Source organism: Uranotaenia lowii, chromosome 3 (assembly GCF_029784155.1).
Source record: "Uranotaenia lowii strain MFRU-FL chromosome 3, ASM2978415v1, whole genome shotgun sequence".
NCBI classification, from domain to species: Eukaryota; Metazoa; Arthropoda; class Insecta; order Diptera; family Culicidae; genus Uranotaenia; species Uranotaenia lowii.
In genome coordinates, this window is record NC_073693.1 from 127,246,092 (window position 1) to 127,265,402 (window position 19,311).

A 19,311-nucleotide genomic window follows, 5' to 3' on the forward strand; every position below is an offset into this window, starting at 1 on the left:
GAAAAACGGGCCCACAATGCACACAAAATTGTTTAAGAAAGAACCTTTTGTTGCCGTTTTTACGAATCCATCTTTCGACCAGGTGATTCCTCTTCCTCTTCGTCAAACTGCTGCTGCTGTTGCTGCTGAATGAATTGGTTTCAAGAAATACCGGAGGGATAATTGCAGGCGCGTGAGCATGACTTTTTCACAACTATTGACCACTTGGCTGCAATCTGCCCGGTTGAGTCTTAGCAGGGAAGGAATTTCGATGGAGTGAAATCGCGACTCCGTGACCGTGGGAGATAATTCTTCAAGTAAATGTTTGAATCTCTTGCTGAATTTTGTTTTCTTACTTAGGACTGTAGCAATACAACTTATGAAAAAAATTGAAATAAAATTGTTTTTAAGTTGAATGTTAGTTGTATGTGGCTGGTAAAATTTGTAACACGTACAAGAATTTATGACGGTCGCCATGTAACATAAAATTTCCAATATTGAAAATATTTTCCACACTATCGAGCTCCAACTAAGCGTTCGATATCTCAACCAGACCTCACGTTCAACGAAAGCATTCATTCGGAGAGCAACTGAGATAATTTGTGTCAACTTGTTTCCCAGAAAGCCACAAAAACAAACCGAAAAAAACTCGACTGGGATGGGAATAAAAATGTCAAACTGATTCCGGAAGGTGTTAATATGTTTGGTAAATTAATTTCCTTACCTCAGAGACCAACAACACGACAGAAAAAAAAAAACCTTGGTAGACTACCTGACGTTGCATCTCGGTGATTGAGCTTGGCGTGCAGGTATCCAAATAGTCACTTCACACAACAAACTTTTTCGGTCGGTTCTGGGAAGGTGAAATCTGATGAGATAATTCATTAACATACACATATAATGCGGGTTACGGGGAGAAGTTTTGAGACAGGGGGTCAAAAAAGATAAAACAAAGTTTGTCCGTTTTTTTTTTTGCTGCTTTATTGTTCAGGAATCAGACTCTAGTTTACTGCTGGAGAAAGATGTTTTATTGGCTTTCTCCATGGATGGCGTTTGAATGGTTTGTTCTTTATGGTCTGGTTGGAACAGGAAGGTGAGAAAAGTATCACGTTTACCCAGAAGTCGTTAGATCAATATATGACCGTCACAAATATCTTGGAAACCAATCCAGAAACTTTATTCTTAAGACACGTCATTCACTAGTTCTTCTTTTTATCATTCTTATATCACACACAACTATCACCACTGTTTACATTTAGGAATTGATGTCCCACTATATTTAAGATTAGCCAACTCTTTAGGGTTTGCAGCCAGCTTCCTCTGGCCAATCGCAGTATTTCTTGACATCGTTCCACTGCAGCCCCGGGTAGCATTCCTGAACCACGGGATCGCCCTCGACGCAGGTCAGATACTTGTCACAGTCCGAAGGATGCGCCAAATGAAATGGGGGTTCGTCTTCTGCTGGGCAGCGAGGATCTCGTCCGGCGCTAAGGGCGGCCAAGCCAAGAATCAAAAGAACTAGGACGCTAAAGTTTTTGAACGCCATTATGTTTAGCTGGAAAGTTTAAATGTTACTAAATGATGAAGAAAGCAGAAGTGGTTTATATATATTTCGCTTCTTAAAAAACGGAAAAAAAAAACAGAAGATAATCTAGGAAGACAAGTGGAAATGGTGACTAAAAGCAATTGACATACATTTCTGTTACTTTGTAACTCTGCAGTGAGGAAATATTGGATGACTAATCTACCCATTCCTACACTTTTATTGCGCTTCAGATGACAAACTAACCTTTGAGACGCTTTGGTAATTACAAAAACACAATGTATTCAATACAGAAAGAAAAGGCAAAGATTGTACAGGAATCACATTTATAAGTCTTCACTGTCAGCTGTTATCGTTTATGAAGAGATGTAAGTGTAAGTGTAAGTATAATGATAAAAGCACTTGTATAACTGGACTGATAAGCCACTTTCGATTTTGAGTAGGTTCGGCTGAATAAACTCTATAATCAATAACACTTAAACTTAACGCGAATGCCAAATCGTTGGTAAAGTGTCACAAATAAAAAAAATGGGTATTGGGTACTACTTCTTCAATACAGTTAATTGATGCGGGACAAAGAATTTAGCATGTGGTCAAGCTTCTATTTCAAATGCTCTTCGCTCTTTTCACCACCTAAGAATTTTCTTCTGATCTTCTATCCGTCTTTCATTTCAACTCTTTAACCCTCACCGATAAAGCCGCAAATTCATTTCATAAAAACAAATTCACGGTGATTTATCCTCTTAAAAAATAATAAAAATAATTCGGCTATAAAAATCAATTACAAAACATCGTTTCGATAATCGAAAATAGTTAGGCCAAGATTTCTGACCGTTGACCGTATGCGACAACTCAATCCAGTTGGAACATCCGCATAAAAAAAAATACTGAAAATGTAAATCAAGCTTCATCAGCTAGTTTACACAGTAAGGTTTTTTTTACACTGATATACGTACCGTGTAAAAAAACGTGTTAATTCCCGAAAACAGTGTCAAAAAACCGTGCTGAATCCCGAAAACCGTGTAGAAAAAGACCATTCAAATTCTGCAGCTCTGAAATTTGAAACTATAAGCAGGCATGTCCAACTGGGGGTTTGTGGGCCGCATGTCAATGCGGTCCGCGTAGCCCTGTCTTAAATTTTCACAAAATCCCGTACTTCACAGAAGTACGCTGGCTTTCCTGCCACAAAATATTAAAAAGATTTTTTTTGCTACGAGAGGAAATTATATAATTTTTGGAAATGAAAGGTGAACCTGTTGAACATTTTCAAGCAGACGACTGGGTTCCAAAATTTTACAGCTATTTGCCTGAACGCTACGTTGAGTTACGGAAGTTATTTATTTATTTTATTTATTTATTACAAATCAACGGAACACATATTTGTCCAAATGATGACTTAAAAGTTATATAAAAAGAGTACTAAGTCTAATTACAGGGTTCTCAATACACTTAAAACTTTACTACGGAAAACATCTCTCGAAACGTCGAAGTCGAAGTGCTCAGAAAAACGGTTGAATGTTTTCATTACACCGATGATAGCGCTATTGACTCCATAATTGTTCAAACAAATAGGAATATACAATCGCAGACAAGGACTAAAAAAATCGTATTCAAATCGGAGCAGCCAAGAAACAAAACCGCGCGTAGTTCACAAAAGTTCTGACCACAGTAAGTTCGCGACTCATCAAACACGTGATTGTAGGGGATTTTTTTCAAGGGGAATCCGATCGCCAGAAAATCGTGAGCGAGCCGTGGCAGAAAACCTCGCGAACCTCCATAGTACTTTGAAATAAACAAGGTAGGCTATTCTGCCCTTTTTCAACGTAGTGGTAACCCAAGTAACACAGATTATGCCAACTAGCATTAGGAAGTTTTATTATGGTTTAATTACAGCATTTTTTTGTGCAGCTCGTTTTATGACGGTTTTATTATGGTCATGCAGAATGCTTATATTTTTTTCGACCATATGTTTGCAGATGGTTTTGAAAACGCTAATAAAACTTTTATTAAACATACTGTTTTAGTTATTTTGAAAGAGTTATGAATGCTTTTTTAAAACTATAATAAAACACAAACTTAGAAGTTTGCTCCAAGCTTTCTTTTGCATGTTCTATAATAGCACTCAGTGCCTGATTATTAAACCGCCATAAAACTTAGTGACAGTTCTCGATCAAAATGTCAAAACAGGACACGCTCAGATTAGATAGCACATATTTGAATTGGAACTCCTATTTTTACACATTTTTGGTAAGTTATGCGTGTTGGTTTTGAGTTTAAATTAAAAAAATACATCTTTGAAAACTTGAAATCACCGAAAGTGGTATGAATATCTTTACAATATGAGTATTGAGTGAAAGGGCCCAAATAGTAGGAAAAAAAATTGTTGCTTGACGCCATCATTAATTCAAGATGGCGGCTTCCTCTTTTATTTTCAAAGCTGAAAATTACTGAAAATAACGTGAAACCTTCACAATATGGTTATAAGGTGAAAGTAATAATATGGTTATAAGGTGAAAGTAAAGTCAAATTTCGTTGCCCGTCGCCATCTTAAATCCAAGATGGCGGCTACCACTCAACTTAAAAATACTGTAAATGACTGAAAATCGCATAAAACCCATATTATAGGGGTATAAGTTAAAAGAAATCAACCGGTAGAAGTTGAATTACGCTATCTTACGCCATCTTGAAATCCAAGATGGCGGCTTCCGCTAAACTTTAAAATGTAGTGAATGACTTAAAATGACATGAAACATGAAACCCAAATTGGTAGTGGGTGAAGGGGTTTACGAGTAGAAGTCGAATATTGCTATCTTACGCCATCTTGAAATCCAAGATGGCAGCTTTCTATAAACTTAAAAAATGCTCTAAATCATTGAATATCGCATGAAACCTCCAAAATATGGATATTTGTCAATTGGGATAAGCTATAAAAAGTTTATTTTTGCATTCTGACGCAATCTTGAAATCCAGGATGGTGGCTTCAACTGAACTTAAAAATACTGTAAATGAATGGAAATAGCATGAAACTCCCAAATATATTGTATTGGGTGCTAAGGCTAAATGATAGAAGTCAAATATCTCTTTTCGCGTTTCTCTAAAAATCTGTAAGTGACTGAAAATCCCACAAAAACTACCACAATACAGACCCCGTTCGTTTTTGGCAACATTCGATTTTGGAAACATCGAATTTGGCACATGTGCCAAAATCAGACGGTTAACAGAAACAACATAACCTTATAGTTTTCGCTAGAATAAGACCAATAAAATTTAGACATAATAGCATGATAGGAATAAAAGAATTACATAAATGGCAAAAAAAAAATCAAAAACTATAAACAAAACAAGAAAAGTTCTAAATGCATTAGAAACATAATGAAAAAATAATAAAAGTGATTTAAAATGATCTAAATTGTTTTAAAATAGTAGTTTTAATGTAGTATTACGTGAAAAAAAGTTGTGTTCAAGCGATTTTCATTGATTAACAGCATTTTAAATTCAGTGGAAGCTGCCATCTTGGATTCCAAGATGGCGTCGGAAAGAAAAAAATCGACATCTTCTAGCTTAGCCTTTTCATTCAATACTCGTATAGTGGTGGTTTAATGCGACTTTTTGTCAGCATTAAGCATTAAAAGTTGAGCGGATGCCGCCATCTTGGATTTCAAGATGGCGTCGGATAGCGAAATTCGACTTCCACTCGTTTAGCACTTTCACCCGATACCCATTTTGTTGGGGTTTCATGCGATTTCAAGTCATTTACACCATTTTAAAGTTCAGCGGAAGCCGCCATCTTGGATTTCAAGATGGCGTCAGACAACGAAATTTGACTTCAACTCATGATTTATTCCGCGGGTCATTGAAAACCAATCCCTTTTTATTCAAAAAGTCTGTCCTCATTTACTGTACTAATGATTAACAACTCAGAAATGAGCAACTCAACCTTAGCGTGTAATTGGTTTGCTTGCGAGAGAAACGTCAAATCGTAGCTTTTTTTGGGGTCATCATTAAACCATAATAAAACTATGAATTGACTCACGCCATGTTGGTTGCAAAATCGAAGGGTACAAAATGACGCCATGTTGATGGATTCACAATGCCAGCATTGGAAAATATTTTTTCAGGCCTTTTTTCCATCAATCCCATCATGATTGACCATCAGATTTGACGAGGCGCATTTATTTTAAGATACTATTTCATATACATTTTACCTAAAATCTTGACTGGCAGTAGAAAAGACGCTCATTATATGGGTAAAACATTGGTTTTTTAGCTATTAATTTTACCAGATTTATATCTGAATAATGCAATCATCATTCATCAACCATTACGGTTGCTGGAAAAAACAAAAAAAAAAAACTCCGAGAACTGACAGAACCAAAAAAAACAAAAATTTCTAACATGTTTTATAATAGCTTTTTAAAAGCTTTGGTGACCAATATTGATGACTAACAATGATTGGTCATGATGACGTTCCTAGGATAGGGCCAAATAGCCTAATTTTGGCTTTATTAGAGTCCAGGTGATGTTATAGAATGTACTTTAGCTTTTTATGAAGATTAATGCTATGGTCCAAACGACATTTTGCTGACCATAATAAAGCTTAAATTGTTACTTGGGAAGAGTCCCCAAAAATAGTTATGGAAAAAACTGGCAAATGTATGGAATTTTTCAGAAAATCAATTTTTTCCTCAAATTGACAATCATTAAAATTATGAGAAAAATATGCATTGATGCATTTTAATACAACGAACAATATTTGGCATTTCAAAATCGCTAAAAGTAATATGTAACGGGCTTTTGATCGATTCAAAACTAAAATTTGGTGATTATTTTGCCTTGTGTGGTCCTTTTCTTGTGCGGTTTGAACAAAAAATTCAATCAAATTGATTATTTATCACAGGAATATGAAGTATTTTACATTTTTATCAAATTTTGAACATAGACAGAAGAAAATATTTAGTTTTTTGCTCTCGAAGAAGAGGAACGGAGATGAAAATTTCTTTTGAATGCTCATTATTTATGGTTCAGATCCGGAAATCCAAAACAAAAAATAGTTTCCGATGAGCCTGAAGAATCAATCTTTAATCTGAGGCCCTTTTCAAAGGAATCGGATAGCTATTGACGGAGAAATTAATAATTTTGATTGCCATTCTATACAAAACTGCCAAATTTTCATAACTATTTTTGTTGGTATGCAAGCATGCTGTGTACATACAAGGATTTTTCAAGTGAGGTTAAGCGCAATGGCCTACCTGTTATTTTCCATGTACTATGGCGAACCTTGCGATTCTGGTTCGTGAACCAAATTGGAAAACGCATTGCACACTTGATTGTCGTGTTTTCCGTTTAGTTATTTTGTCTCCACATGGTTGTTGATTGCGCCAAATGCAACGCGTGGACAGATGAAATAAATCGATTTTTCATTACAATTTCATGAAAATAATTTACAATGTTGTAAATTTAAACGATGTGTATAATTTGTGAATTGAAGTTTGTCCTTTCTGATGTCAAATTTGGCAACGTCAAATTTGGCAAATTTGTATATGGGTCATTCCAAGTCAAGTGTGCACAGCGAAAAAAAAATCTTTTTGAAAATTCGCCAAACTTGGCCGAATGACTTTCTGAGGCCCACAAAATAAATCCTCAATTTTTGAGAATGATCCGCCACCCCTCGTTCCAGGACCCTCCCTTCTTTTTTTCACGATTTTGAAAAATTCATCATTTTTAAAATACTATATCTCCGGACTGAAAATTCATACCAAAATGACAAAATATGCGTTGTGTAGATTTTATTAAAATCTATCAATTGATGTTATTTATTATTTGAAATAGTGACATTTTAAACGTCAAAACAAAGCTCTAAAAATAAAACGTTATTTTTCGCAAGGGAAGTATATTTTTTTCTTGAAATTTATGATTTCATTGTGTTTTTGAGAAAATTTTACGTAAGAATCAATCAAAATCCCAATATAATATTTTTTGTTTTTGAGATATGAAAGATTTAAGTTTTATTGTCCATAAAATATTTTCTTACAGTATCCCCTTAAACTTTTGGTATTCCCATTCACAATTTTCTGGACGAGTTAAATTTAAATCCAGTATACAAATGATGTTATGTACCTTCTAGTGAGCAGCAAATTTTTGTAAGATTTTATAAGATTCTATAAGATTCTAAAAAAATAAAATAACACTTTTTGTTTCAATACATTTTGCTATTGGAAAATATTATTCATTATCACACTGTATAAAATCATTAAGCAAGAGTTTCCTTAGCAAATGCTGCGGATGAATTAATGTGAGGATTTGGTTCATTTTTCCATAAAACTGTTAAACTTATTTACAGAAAATGTGTAAATGTCGAGAATCTGCTCGTATGTTCATTACCTACTTAAATTACATGAGTTATGACGATTGTGGTCTAAGAATACTGACTATTGACGCACAGCATTTGTTCATTGTATATAGCCTTTATTTATGCAAAGTAAGCACAGCAGATTTTTTTTTGACACCAAGTGGCACTGAACAATAAAATTTTTTTTAACTGATTCACTAACCATTGTGAAAGAATTGTTGCCGCAACTGCTCGCTTGCTGCTACTTGCTAGTAGTTATGAATACAACTTCTAAAATCGAAGATTACGGTTGAAATATCCAGTTTCCTTCTGTTACTGCATTACACCGGAGTTATCTAAGTGACTTTTATTGTTAAGCTTCTAAATAGTCGGGAACAGTTTTCCGAGCATGGCAAAAGCAATGTGTTGAATTGGAAAAGAATATCATAAGCGATGTTCAGTGGATACATTTTGCAAGAACACACGACTTTTTACCTCAAGGGAGTGGAATTTGTTTAAATTGCGATCAGAAATGCATAGTCTAAAGTCTATCTGCAAAAACCATTCTAACAAGTTTGGTAAATTGTAAAAGCAAAATGTTGCTTATGTTGAATGTTTTCAAATCAGAATAACATTGACTGGAAGGTTTGAAGCATCTGTGGCAATCAAAGGAATTCATTCGTTTCACGCCACAATCCCTTTAGATGCTGGAAAAATTGAAATGAAAACATTTTCAAGCTCCATGGAGTTTAAAATACTCAATGTATGCAAAAAGAAAAGACAATCTAAAGATGATTTAACTTGCAGTGTTGGAACGAAAAAAAAAAGAAGAAACAAAATAGTTATATTTTGAATTAAAATATTTCATAAACCGAAAATGATATTTCCCTTTCATGCAAAATGTTATTTCAAATTTTCTTTAGTTATAAAACAAATCATAAAAACAAAAAATCTGATCAAACATGGAAAATGTGACTAAAAATTTCGACGATTGTTGCACTTTAGTGAAACCACTGAGTGCTAGGAGTAAATATTTGTTAGACAATTCAACTTAAATCTTTCATATCTCGAAAACAAAAAATATTATATTGGGATTTTGGTTGGTTCTTACGTAAAATTTTCTAAAAAACACAATGAAATCATAAATTCCAAGAAAAAATTATACTTTCCTTGCGAAAAATAACGTTTTATTTTTTGAGATTAGTTTTTACGTTTAAAATGTCATTATTTAAAAAAAATAAATAACATCAATTGATAGATTTTAATAAAATCTACACAGCGCATATTTTGTCATTTTGGTATGATTTTTCAGTCCGGAGATATAGTATTTTAAAGATGATGAATTTTTCTAAATCGTGAAAAAAAGAAGGAAGGGTCCTGGAACAAGGGATGGGCGGATCATTCTCAAAAATTGAGGATTTATTTTGTAGGCCTCAGAAAGTCTTTCGGCCAAGTTTGGCGAATTTCCGATAAGATTTTTTTTTTCGCTGTGCACACTTGACATGGAATGACCCATATAGAGTTTCGAAAGGATGCAATCTGGCCCAGTAACAGATAGAAAAAATATTGATTTAATTATCCGTTGGGTAAAAAGTTCCTCCACATCCTATAAAGATGTATGGGGTGGGGGAAGAATAAAAAAAAAAAAATACAAGTCCAATCTAGAAATGTGCTACTTCGGCATCTTAATTGTATCCCCTTTGCTATTTTCAAGTTTCTTCCGAAGTTCAAATTGAGGAAGTTATATAAGTTTGGAATTTCAAATTTCATGTCATGACAGAAAAAAGGAGGCATTAATCGTGCGATGAAGTTTTGAAAGCGAGGGAAAACCATTAGAATAATTAAGAATTTCAATGTTAACTCATTGCGGACCAAATACAAGATATCTAGTTTTTTCGCTTGACGCGTTTCCGAGCCAGACAAACCGGGCAATTTTAAATAAAAACCTAGCAACCGGGCAATTAATTTTAAAAATGTCCATAAATCCGAGCATTATCTGGGCAAAAAAACTTTTTTGTTCATTAGAACTTATCGACAGGTTTTGAATCGTACTTTAAGATCCAAAACACCTTTCATGATTATTTTTTCTCAAAAAATTCCGTTTTGGAGGAGTTTGTTATTTTGATTTTCCAAATAAAGTGAAAATAATCGGGCAAAATCCGGGCATTTTCCAATGAAATCCAGGCAACCGGGCCGTCCCGGACTGTTTCAAAATTTTGTATTGAATGGCAGTTCGAATAAAACCGGGACATCGGACAACATTAGATAAGAAAGAAACGCTATTTCTTTAATATCATTTTCAGTTTATGAGCAGATAATAATGACGAATTAAAAATAGCAGGAAAAAAAATTCAACAAGCTCAATCAAAGGAAATCCAGGCAATGAACGTAGATTTTAAATCCATGAGTTTGATTTCAAATTCCTAATTTCAGCTGAAAATCCAAATGATGAACAAAATTTGAAAACAAATAATTCAATGTTCACGATTCAAAATTAATTTTTTTAAATTCCTTTTCTGGATTCAAAATTGTACAATTGATTTAAAAAATTAGGATTGAAAATTCTTTCTCATAAATTCTTAATTTCATATTCGTGATACTTAATTCGAAACTGTACAATTTAAATTCGAATTCTGAGGTTTGAAATAAGTTCTACGAATATTTGAATCTAATTTGTGGATTAAGAATTCCCAATTCAAATAGAAAAGTGTGACTTTTTCATACAGAATTGAGTCATCAGAAGATCACAATTCCAATATCAGGATTCTCTATTCCAAAATGAATTTCAACTGAATATTTTTGAATTTGGAATAAGCAATATTCAATCATTAATTTGTCCATTCCTAACTCTATGCAAAGAGTGAGAAGATATAAATTTTAATAGCAAATTTCGTATAAGCGGATTCTTATTTATTTATTTACATGGTATTCCGTCTCACGACATAACTTGACGAACATAATTCCTAAAATTCACTCGGTCCATGGCAACCGTTCTCCAATTTCTCGGGCACCCCACGTTCGCCAGATCACGCTCCACTTGGTCTAACCACCTCGCTCGTTGCGCCCCCGCTCGTCTTGTTCCTACCGGATTCGTAGCGAACACCTGTTTTGCAGACAGTCGTCCGGCATTCTCGCAACATGTCCCGCCCAGCGTATCCGGCCAGCTTTCAGCACCTTCTGGATACTGGGTTCGCCGTAGAGTCGCGCGAGCTCGTGGTTCATCCTTCGCCTCCACACTCCGTTCTCCTGTACGCCGCCAAAGATGGTTCTTAACACTCGTCGCTCGAATACCCCGAGTGTACGCAGGTCCTCCTCGAGCAATATCCATGTCTCGTGCCCGTAGAGAACAACCGGTCTTATAAGCGTCATATACAGGTTACACTTCGTGCGAGGGCAAAGTCTTCTCGACCGCAGTTGCTTGTGGAGTCCATAGTAGGCACGACTTCCGCTGATAATTCGCCTCCGGATCTCACGGCTGGTGTCATTGTCTGCGGTCACCAGTGAGCCGAGATAGACAAAGTCTTCGACTAACTCCAGCTCGTCGCCGTCGATCGTGACCTTGTTATTACTGGACAAGCGGGTTCGGTCGGTCTCGGATCCGCAGGCCAGCATGTACTTCGTCTTGGACGTATTAATCATCAACCCAATCCTTCCTGCTTCGCGTTTCAGTTTGCGGTAGATCTCCTCCACCGCCGCAGATGATCTGCCGACTATATCAATGTCATCGGCAAAGCAGATAAGTTGACTGGATCTGTTGAAAATCGTGCCCCGCATTTCGCCCACCGCTCGTCGAATAACACCTTCTAGCGCCACGTTGAACATCATGCAGGATAGACCATCACCTTGTCGAAGCCCCCTGCGCGATTCGAATGAACTCGACAATTCACCCGAAATCCGCACACAGCACTGCGTTCCATCCATCGTCGCCTTGATCAGTCTGATTAGCTTCCCGGAAAAGTCGTTCTCATCCATGATTTTCCATAGCTCGTTACGGTCGATCGTGTCGTATGCGGCTTTGAAGTCGATGAATAGATGATGCGTAGGGACTTGGTGTTCACGGCATTTTTGGAGGATTTGCCGTAATGTGAATATCTGGTCCGTCGTAGACCGTCCCTCCATGAAGCCGGCCTGATGACTTCCCACGAATCTGTTTGCTTGTGGCGTGAGGCGGCGGAGTAGGATTCGGGACAGCACTTTGTAGGCGGCATTGAGGACAGTGATCGCTCGGTAGTTCTCACAGTCCAATTTGTCGCCCTTCTTGTAGATGGGGCATATTACCCCTTCCTTCCACTCCTCCGGTAGCTGTTCTATGTCCCAGATCCGGATTATCAACCGGTGTAGGCAATCGGCCAACCTGTCCGGGCCCATTTTGATGAGTTCAGCTGCGATGCCATCCTTCCCAGCCGACTTGTTTCTATTCAGCTGGCGAATGGCTTCCTTAACTTCACTCGTCGTTGGGAGTGGCTCCTCTTCGTCGTTGGCTACGCCGGCGATGTACCTTTCCCCACCGTCTTGATCTCCTGCATGTGCGCCATTCAGGTGTTCATCGAAGTGCTGCTTCCACCTTTTGATCACCTCACGATTGTCCGTCAGGATACCCCCGTCCTTATCCCGGCACATTTCGGCTTGCGGCACGAAGCCTTTGCGGGATGCGTTGAGTTTCTGATAGAACTTTCGTGTTTCTTGGGAACGATGCAGCTGCTCCAGCTCCTCGAGCTCCTCCTCCTCCAGGCGGCGCTTTTTCTCCTGGAAAAGTCGAACTCGCTGCCTCTTCCGCTGTCGGTGATTTTCCACATTTCGACGGGTGCCTCTTTGCACTACTGCCGCCCGCGCGGCATTCTCTTCGTCCATCACCCTCCTACACTCCTCGTCGAACCAGTCGTTCCGTCGAGATCGCTCCACATAAACGATGACGTTCTCCGCCGCACTGTTGATGGCTGTTTTGATGGTATCCCAACAGTCCTCGAGAGGGGCTTCGTCAAGCTCGCCCTCTGCCGGCAGCGCTGCTTCGACCGATTGCGCGTAGTCTGCCGCGACCTCAGGTTGCTTCAGTCGCGCGATATTTAATCGAGGCGGGCGCCGGTTTCGCGTGTTGTTCACTACGGAGAGTTTTGGGCGCATCTTCACCATCACCAGATAATGGTCCGACTCGATGTTGGCGCCCCGACAGGATCTGACGTTGATGATGTCTGAGAAGTGCCGGCTGTCGATCAAAACGTGGTCGATCTGTGATTGAGTTTGGTACGGTGATCTCCAGGTGTACTTGTGTGGGAGGCGGTGCTGAAAAAAGGTACTACGTACGGCCATTCGTTTGGAGGCGGCGAAATCAATGAGTCTGAGGCCGGATAAGCGGATTCAGAAATGTTAAAATAGAATCTGAAAAACAAACTCTGTACTTACTAACAGTTCGAAACATAGAGTGATGAACCCATAAAAATAATTTTGATAGTTTTGAATCATAAATGATGAATAATTAATTTGGAGTTATTCATTTTAAAGTTGCGTTGTGAATTTTGATGATCGAAAAATAATCTTCAGATAATAAGAAGATAAAAATGACGAAAAAATGGAAGATAAAAAAAATTGCAGAAATCAATTCAAGAAGCTCAATATAAGGAAATTCAGACCAAAAAGGTGATTTCTAATGCAGTAGTAAGATCAAGATTGGATTCAGAGTTAATATTAGAGATTATTATAATTTAAAAATAACAATGCAAATTTGTAATTTATTTTCCGACGTATCATTAATTCTATCGGTTTTTATCATTGATTGAGTATCTATCATACTCATTTTTTTTTATTTAAAAGATTTGAATTGAGAATAACATGAATTTATTGTAATATTTAAAAACTACCTTCCCGTTATTGTGGTCAACGTCCGTTTTCGCTTTGACAAAATAAAGTACGCACTCTTATAATTCGGGTTTTTTCTCTTCTTGGAAAATTGTTTCGTCTTCTTATAAGTTAAAAAGAATTCAATTCTCTGCAAAAGCCGTTGGAACTAAGGGTTTCATTATTTCTTCATCCTTTTAGGGGCATGTGAATAAGGTGGTGAAAAAGCAAGTTTCCGTAGATATTTGTATCCCTCAAGCCAAAACCCCTCAAGAAAGTTTTTTTTTAGGAAAAATTACTTGAAAACTCTTCTTTGATTATTGAATTAATTTATCATTTTTTTATGATATTCACCTTAATCCAAAATAATCATTGATACGTTTGCATGTGTTTTCTTATTGAAACTTTACATATGGAATCGTGGTTGTCTTTTCCAAATATAAAAAACAGTTATGGAATTTAACACTCAACCTCTACTACAGAAATGTAGTGATTTAGATGAAATTGTAAGGCTCTAAGATTGGATTTGATTATTTATTCCTTAAACGGTTGTTAAAGATCATTATTAGGGCCTTCTTGTGTCCATTCTAATCCATAATTTTGTCAAAAAGCTTTGTTTAATTCAATTGACCACCCAGGAGTTGACATGACAGAATGAATTTGATTTAATATTTAGAGTTTCGTTAATCTTAAAACGCTGTAAGTTATCAAAAAAAAAATTTTTTTTTTAATAAACTTAAAAATAAAACAGAAATATTCCATACAATAATTGAAAGAACAGTGGAAAATGAAGAACTTCCTGCTGCTGCTTGAAGCACAATTTATTACCTGTACGCGTACCTAAAGAGACGCACAGCCTGCCTACGGAAGAAAATCGAATAACCACGCGTTCCCTTCCAAAAATAGTTCATGAACCTTTTCGCTAAATGGTTCGTGAGCCAAAATCGCGGGGAAAAATTTTCATGTATGTTACGATTTCCACGAGCGAGACAGGATTCAAAATCCAAAAGAATCGTCTGTTGGTTGGACTGCCTCGCTCGTGTTTCCTATGGTTCGCGAACCTAAGGGATTTTTTTCACAGCCTGCTCGCGCTTTGTCGAACCTTTACGGGTAAAAATCGTAGACGAGCGGGAATCGCCACTCGTGTACACGATTTTATTAGTCCTTGATCGCAGATCTTGGTTTCTGAGTCCACTGGGTCGCACACTTAGAGGAATGGCTTCTAGGGGCGTGGGGCAGTCAATTCGCGATGTCAAGAGATCGGCGGCGAAGGTAGCTCGTGTTGTGTTTCTGCGGGCTTGAAGAGTGTCTTTGTCTATGAGACGGCATCGATGTTCATAGCTTGGCAAGTGAAACGGGTCTTGCCAAGGCAGGTGTCTAAGGGCGAATCGCAAGAAGCGCCGCTGTATCGCCGTTCGACCCCATTCTGGTAGTAGGGACACCAAACAGCTGATGCATATTCAAGGATAGAGCGAACAATACTGCAATACAAACTTTTCAGGCAATACACATCCTTGAAGTCCTTGGATACTCGAAATAAGAATCCAAGACTTCTCGAGGCTTTGTCGACAACGTAGTTTGTGTGTGTCCTGAATTCCAGCTTCCGGTCTAGAATTGATATGTTCTATTTACGCGTGCAATTGGCTCATCTCCGAGGAAGTACTCAGCGGAAAAAGGCTACCGCTTTCTTGAAAAGCTAATGACTGCACACTTACTGCGATTTAAAGGCAGGCAGTTTATATCACACCAATGCCATGAGCCAATTGCACTGCAGTGTGCGAAGAGGTTAAATTGATTTTGTAGGAAATCAATATCGTTCTGGCCGTTGATGTTGTAAAATAGTTTTAGGTCATCAGCATAGCATAGCTTTGGGCAGTCGAGGAATGACAGCGCATCGTTGAAGAAGATTAAGAAGATAATCGGCCCTAAATGGCTTCCCTGAGGCACACCAGAAGAAGCAGAGAATTGTTTGGAAAAAGAGTCCTCCGTGCGAACTGTTAATTTACGTCCTGATAGGTAGCTCCGAAACCAGTCAAGAAGAGTTCCACAGAAACCCAGACGTTCGAGCTTTCCAATGGCAATATCGTGGTTGAGTTTGTCGAATGCCGCTGACAAATCGGTGTAAATAGCGTCGGTTTGAGACTTCGCATCAAAACTACGTAGGAAGAACGTAAGAAGTAAACGTCAGAAGGTTAGTTCTCGTGGAGCGTTTGGGCAAGAATCCGTGTTGATCGTCGGAAAAAATATTCTTACAGGACAAAAAAATCGGATCCAAGACCACCTATTCGAATAGTTTGGCTACTGCGAATAATGCCGAGATTCCCCGGTAGTTGTTGACATCGCTCCTGTTACCTTTATATACACCGGAAACATGTAAGCCTCCATCCATAGTGAGGGGAAGATGGCTCTGTCAAGCGAAGCTTGGAAAATAAGCCTAACAGGAGTCAGCAAAACGGGCATGAAACGTTTAATAAAAGTAGCAGGTATTCCGTCGGGACCCGTAGAGAAAGAATTTTTGAGCTTAGCTGCTGCTTTTGAGATGAATGCATCCTCAACCACAATGTTGTTTATAGAGAAGCCCAGTGGCGCAATATTCCTAACTGCACTATCCAGATGTTCAGGGTATGTCGATGCTGTATTATAGATAGACGAGAATTTTTCGGCAAAGAGATCACAGATTTCACGATCAGAGTTCGCCGTATTGTCATTCAGAAACATTTGGTTTGGCAGACCAGGTTCGTTCCGCTGACTTTTAACATGTTTCCAGAACGATTTAGGTCTGGACTTGAGATCACGCTGAACTCGAGCTAGATAGTTTTGGTGACAACGTTTGCTGACTTTTTTGTAAACAGAATTAAGTCTACGATAAATGTTCTTAGTATAGGAGGATCTTGATTTGTTAAAATTTCTAAGGGCACATCTCTTTGCCGCCTTTAGTCGTCGTAGTTCAGTCGTGAACCAATGAGTCCGTATATTCTTTTCAGTAGTGTGTTTTGGTACGTGACGGTCGATAACGTAACTCAAGATGTGCGAGAAGGTTTCGGCCGCAACGTTGGGATTAGATAAGTCGAGCTCAGATTCCCAATCGATGGAAACCAGGCTACGAGAAATCTCGTCAAAGTCGGCGTTCTTGAAGTCAAGATAGAAGGGTGCTAATTTTGCGAAAGGAGCAAGTCTAGTGACATCGAACGAAACCAAAAATGCAGGATGATGGTGTACCGATTTAACGTACGGAGCGGGAGCCAAAACAACGGAAGGTACACGAGTCCCATTGCTGGCAAAGCAGAGATCCAACATACGACCGTTTTCGTTTGTCACGCTGTTAATCTGCCCCAAAGTCGCTGTACTCAGGGAGTCTAGTATGATGATCGATAGGGTTGAAAAAGTTGAGCGTACTGGATCCGGATAGAGAAAGTTACTACACCCATAGAAGAGGTTGCAAAAATCCAATGCCTATTTAGCAAATCTCTGTGCCGATAATGCGCTGAAATGTGCACTGTGACGAAGACGGTATGTTTGGAAAACCGTAACTGGCATAAGGACTCGGCTCCCAACCAAAATGATGACCACTACATTCAAGCGAAACAAGAAAAAACATTTTATGGGATTTCTTTCCTATTGGATAATTCATCCCAGAAACAGGAAAATAAAAATTAAAACCACAGCGCCGTAGTGAGAATCGAACTCATTATTTCGTCTTGCCAGTCCGACATTTTAACCAAGGTGTGCAGGAAGGAGGTGTTACCGAATATCGAATTCCCGATTCAGCCATTTTGGCTATGTAGGCTATGCAACTATGCGGAACTCATGAAGTTTGTTTACCAACAAACCACCGAAAAGCTGAGCAAAAAATAAACAAACTCATTGAGAGCCCCGCTCACTCCTCGCCTACTTACTGTGAAAGTCGGAGAACCTAGTGTATCAAAAGACCTTGATTTTAACCAGTGTACTATTCGAGCTTCATGCAGGACGAGGGATATTTGTCATAGGCTTTCTGTCACCGATCAATCACAAAAAAAAACGCACAACGGCGGCTTCCCGGCGTTTGGTCTCCTTTCAATGCATTCCTTTGTCTTGTGAAGGAAACTGGAAAGGGAACGGGAACGAAGGAACGGGAAACCCAATGAATGAGAACTGTGCTTTGCTTACTGCCTGCTATTACATACACACGCTACATATACAAAGCTGCCAAAGGCGGGCAGCTTGGCCGGTGGAAGAAATATTTTTGTTGTTGCTTTTGCTACACTCGCACAGTGCTCGGTTCGCTGGCTGCCTGGTGTTGGCCGGTATTTATTTCTATCCTTCTTCGTCTTGTGATGCGATAAGGAGAGACGTGAATTGGTTTTTATTTTGTTTCTTTCAGATATACGCAATTCAGTTAACTTGGGAGGTTAATGCCGGTGGGAGCAAATCAAATCAGCACCGGTCGCGTTATCTTCTTGTACCAATGATGCCTTGTAGCAATGATGCCGCCATTGGCACGGAGGCTGAATTGTGGGTGTATGGTTGGAGCACCACTTCAAATCGGGCAAATTGAAGTCACCAAACAATAGAATGTCATCTTCGGGTGCACAGAGAGAGCTAACTTTAGATAAGTAGCGCGAAAAAGACTCAGCTAGAGCAACATCTCTCGTGCGGTCAGGAGGCAGATACAGTACGCAGGCATAAAGTTTACGGTCACCAAGATCAATGCGGATCAATACAAGTTCCAGATCACTCCAGGAACTGTCATCGATGAGCAACACTGGGAAATCTGACTTAACGGCAATCAGCACTCCGCCACCGATGGTCTTTTTGCTATTACGTGGACTGCGATCGCAACGAAACACTAAAAAGTAAGATCCAAATATCTGGCTCGAAAGAATACGGTCGTTCAGCCATGTTTCCGTGAAGGCGACAATGTCGTAACAGCAACATGAGCTTGCGAGCAGGTAGTCCGCTAGACACGAGTTCATACCTCCGACGTTCTGGTAGTACAAGGTTATTGAGTCGAAAGTTTCCGAAGCAGAGCTAGATCCCTGAACACTTGAATAGAGAGTACCATCAGGCGGAGGAAACCGGTCGGGAGTGCCATACTTGCCTGAGTCCACAGGCTGGAGAACACCTGCGCCACCGAAACAGCGCGACTGAGTCGAAGGGCAAAGGGGTCTCCGTTAGACCTGATACGTTGTGTCCCGGTGCTGAAGGCCTTGTACAAGTTGCTACATTCTCGAGGTTCGGAAAAGAGCGTGCCGAAGAACTAGCGGGCGTAGCACGGTGATAGGCTCGCAGTGCACTGGAAAGGGAGAGTCCATCACGAGGAGGAAGGCCAACATAAAATGGATATCTACTTGCCTGTAATTGCAGGCTGGAGAACCCCGTTGCCAAAATCGAACTCAGGGCCGGGACGACTGATGACGCAGGCGGGAATCAGCGCAACTGAGTCGATGGGCTCAGAGGTCTCGGAAGTGCATTAGTTGCCAGAATTCTTGCTATGTTTGCAAGTAGCTATCTATGTGAGCAGTTTTTTTTCCATAGCGAAAACTACAAAAACTCCTCATCGTTCGAAATTATCTGATACAAATTTATCATCAATAATGAAAGTTTACTTATAACTATATTCCATTTTATTGTATCTAATCTCCTCGAA